A 3,773-nucleotide genomic window follows, 5' to 3' on the forward strand; every position below is an offset into this window, starting at 1 on the left:
CAGTCACCTCGTGTGCACAGATAGACACGCACACGCGCACACACGCGCACACACACACGCACGCACAGCCCAGCTGCCAGCAAAGTGGTAATTGTCTATCCAGAGGGAGAGACTGGCATGAAAAACGGGGGGGAAGGGGGCCGAGGGTGGGATGCGTCCTCTTAAAGGCATAGCTGCTTGAAGGGGGGAGAGCGCCCCTCCCCCGCAGAGGACACTGCCACCCCCTGCTAAGGGTAGGTGCACGCTCGGCTGGGCCCTGCGGGTGTCCCCACACCCCCATGGCGGGAGGGGAGGGCGGGTGGCCCGGCCGTGTCACTTTGAGGCAGATTAGAAGGGAGAGAAGTACTCTGTGCTGGCGGGGGGCCGAGCTCCGGGCAGCAGCGGTGCAGCGGGTTAGCTGGTTCAGGGGTTGAGCCTGTCAGCCGGGGGTTGGGGGGGCAGGTGTGAGGACTGTGAGCAAAGGCAGGGAGGCCACGCGGTGCAGGCGTGGTGACTGTGTTGTCACCGTTTGGCTGGCCCTGAGGAGCACTGAGGGTGAGTGCCCAGGCCAGGCATTGTTTGGAAGCCCCGGACAGGAGGGGTGAGAGCACGAGCCTCCCAGCTCTGACCTGTCTCCTCCCCTCCTGTCCACGTACCCTCCTGCTTTCCCTGCGGTGCGTCAGCCCACTGCCGGGACCTCGGACACCAGGCTGCTGCCCCCTTTCTGGGCGCTGCAGGGTCTCCAGGACGGGTGCGTGCGGCAGAGATGCCCTCTCCCGCTTCCCCGCGGCTGGTGCGGCAGCCTGGCCCGCCCCACCCTCTCGGCCGGCCACCCCCGCATCCTGCCCTCTACCAGGTGGGCTGGCTGAGCGACCCTTTGGCCTCAGGCTCACTCTCTGCCCAGTGAGAGCTGGGCAGGGGCCTTCCGTCTGTGCCCTGGGCGCCCTGGGCACATCAGAGGAGGAGGAGGTGTCCCTGGAGGCCCCCGCCCTCCCTGCACCTGTGAACAAGGACAGGTTACCTGCCACCCTCTCAGCGTGTCCCTGGATCAAGAGGAATCACCCACAGCCCACTTGGAGGCTCTGACCAGAGCCTCGGACCCCCAGGGCCTCCACGTCCACCTCCCAGGGACACTGAGCCTTCCCGTCATCTGTTCAGCGTGGTCACTTCCAGTGTGTCCCTTCCAGGAGCTCTGGTGCACGGCCCGTGCCCTTTGTGAGCTGGTTCAGCCTGTCAGGGGATCCCACTCACCCCACCACCTCAGCCTGCAACACGCCTGGACACAAGCCTTCCACTGGCCCAGGCCATTCTGACTCCTGCATTCCCCTGATGAGTCCTCAGCCTGATGCATCACGCTCAGGACTTCCTCCTCCAGGAAGCCCTCCCTGACCACCCGTTAAAGGGTAGGCACTTGTCCTAAATTGTCAGTGATGTCTGTGCCCCTCCCTGCAGGACCTCTTCCAACGCTGTGCGAGGCACCGCAGGCCTGGGCAGTGCCTGCGGTCTCCTGGCTGCGCCCCACGCTCTTGGGAAGCCCCGTCCACATGTTCTGAGGGTCATATCAACGTCTCAAGCTTTGCTTTGACCCTCCCAGGACCTGAGAAGACCGTTCCCTCCAGGACTGAAGCACTGCGTTGGGTTCGGTGGGGTGCTTGCCCACAGGCGTCCAGCAGCAGCCCTGGCCGGGCTTCACGGCATGGCCACTGGCACAGTCACCGGGTGGCAGGAGCCCCCAGCCCAGGCGGGCTCACAGGACACAGCGGGGCGGCCAAGGCTTGCGATGGCCACTCTGCCCCTCAGGGCTGGAGCCGGTGCTTGACTGCAGGTCTGTGCGTTTCCCGACAGGCTCCCCCGGACCGCGTAGCCGGGCCCTCTCCAAGGTGCTGAAGCCGTCAGAGCCGGGCCGCGGGGGGGGGGGGGGGTGCTGTGTCAGCTTCCTGTCCCCGACGTGGCCAGCAGAAGGCTCTTGCTCCCCGACATTCTCCAGTCTCGGCTCCTGAAGGGTGCGGAGGAGAAAGACACAGGCTTTGAGGACAGACCGGCCAGTCCCTGTGTGCCCAGGGCAGTGCACCCCTTCCTGAACCTGCTTCTCCTGCTGTCCAGCAGGGGAGATGCGGGGAGAAGGTGGAGATCAGGGCTCAGGCTCCAGACGGGCCGGGCTCGGGCTAGTGGGGTGCAGTGTCTGTCTCTGGGGGAGCGGCCGTGGGACTGCCACCGCACTGCCCCTGCCCTGGCCGTCCGCGGCTCTCTCCCCACCCCCCCGTGGGCAGTACAGCCTCTGCCTTCTCTGTAGCTCTGGATTCTGTTTCTTTGTTTCAACTCCTCCACATTTACTTCCTTTTTCATGACATAAATAAGCCCGGGGACGGGAGGTTGGGTCCACGTCTGTGTGTATCCCGTGTGTGTAAGTGGGTGTGCCCACGCTTGGAGGCACGCAGGGAGCGGGCTGTGGGTGGCACATGCCCCGGGCCTGCAGTGCAGGAGTGTGCCGGGTGGGTTGTGGTTGTGCATCCATCCGTGGCCTGTCTGTGCAGCATGTGGACATGCGTGTTCCGGGGGTTATTCCCAGCGGCCCCCCACCCGGCTCCACTCCCCAGCTCATTAAGGCTCTCCCATTATTCTGACATTTGTGCGCGTCACGTACTGGCAAGAAGTAATTTACTTAGAAGAAATTAAAAGTTCATTTTAATTGAGCGCACACTGCAGTATGCAAATGAGCACATTATGCACCCGACGCAGAGACAAAGCTATAATCAGCACTTAACCCTGCACGCGCCGGGCCTCGGTGCCAGTGCTGTGGGGCCGTGCCGTGGTCCCGGCCTTGCAGAGGCCCCCCTGTCTCCGAGGAGGGGGCTGGATACCCCGGGACGGTGCATCGTCCCTCCTGTACTTTCTGTGAACTTTTTCCGGGTGTCGACAGCCGTATGAGCACTGGTGCCCTGGGGAGAGACCCAGCCTCCAGCCAGGGCCCCTGCTGTCTGTGTGGCCAGGCTCCCCCGCTCGCAGCCGCACAAAGCAGGCCACACACAGCAGACAGTGCCTGAGACCGGCCACTGCCACCCTGCCGTAGGAGGGCCTCTGGGCGGTGGGTGCTAAGGACACGCTTCCGGGTCTGTGACCTGGGGCTGGTGTCCATGTGTGTTTACCCCGTAGAGGTAGACCGGGGGGCAGGCTCCCCTGGGAACCGAGCGCTTCACGTGGCCCAGGGTCCGGTCAGGTGGCATGAGGGCAGAGCTCCAGGGTGACCTGAGGGACGTGTCACCCACGCATGCCCGGCCCGGTGCTCTTCCCGCTCCGCACCAGGTGTGTCCACCCACTTCCTGTCGTCTTAGCCGTGGCCCCGGCGAAGCAAGCGGGGGAGCAAGCGGCTTGCCCGAGTGATGGGGCAGTCTCGAGGAATAGGGGTGGCCTGTGTCCTTGTGACCAGGTGGGGGGCACGGGGCCCTCCTCCAGTGCCCAGGGAGAGACACGTGGGCTTCTCCCCCAGGCCCTGGTGGACGCCCACGGGCACGCCTCCCCCCGCCCCCCCACAGGAGCAGGGAGGCGGATGGCAGGCAGGGTCTCCAGCCAGAGGCCAGAGAGGAGTCTAGTTCCAGCTGTGCGTCCTCATCTGTCGGCGGGGCTGGCGGTGTGAGGCCACCCACCCAGCCCGCTGCCTGCACCTCTGTGTCTCTTCTCAGGCCCTGCTGTGTGCTCTCGGCAGGCCAGCACCCGTGCGCCCGGCCCAGCCCAAAGTGACGAGGGGCCTGGTGGGCTCCTGCTAGAGCCGTGCTTGATCCCTGGGCTGGTGTTTC

This window comes from Hyaena hyaena, unplaced genomic scaffold (genome assembly GCF_003009895.1).
Source record: "Hyaena hyaena isolate Hyena2069 unplaced genomic scaffold, ASM300989v1 scaffold_1, whole genome shotgun sequence".
Taxonomy (NCBI): domain Eukaryota; kingdom Metazoa; phylum Chordata; class Mammalia; order Carnivora; family Hyaenidae; genus Hyaena; species Hyaena hyaena.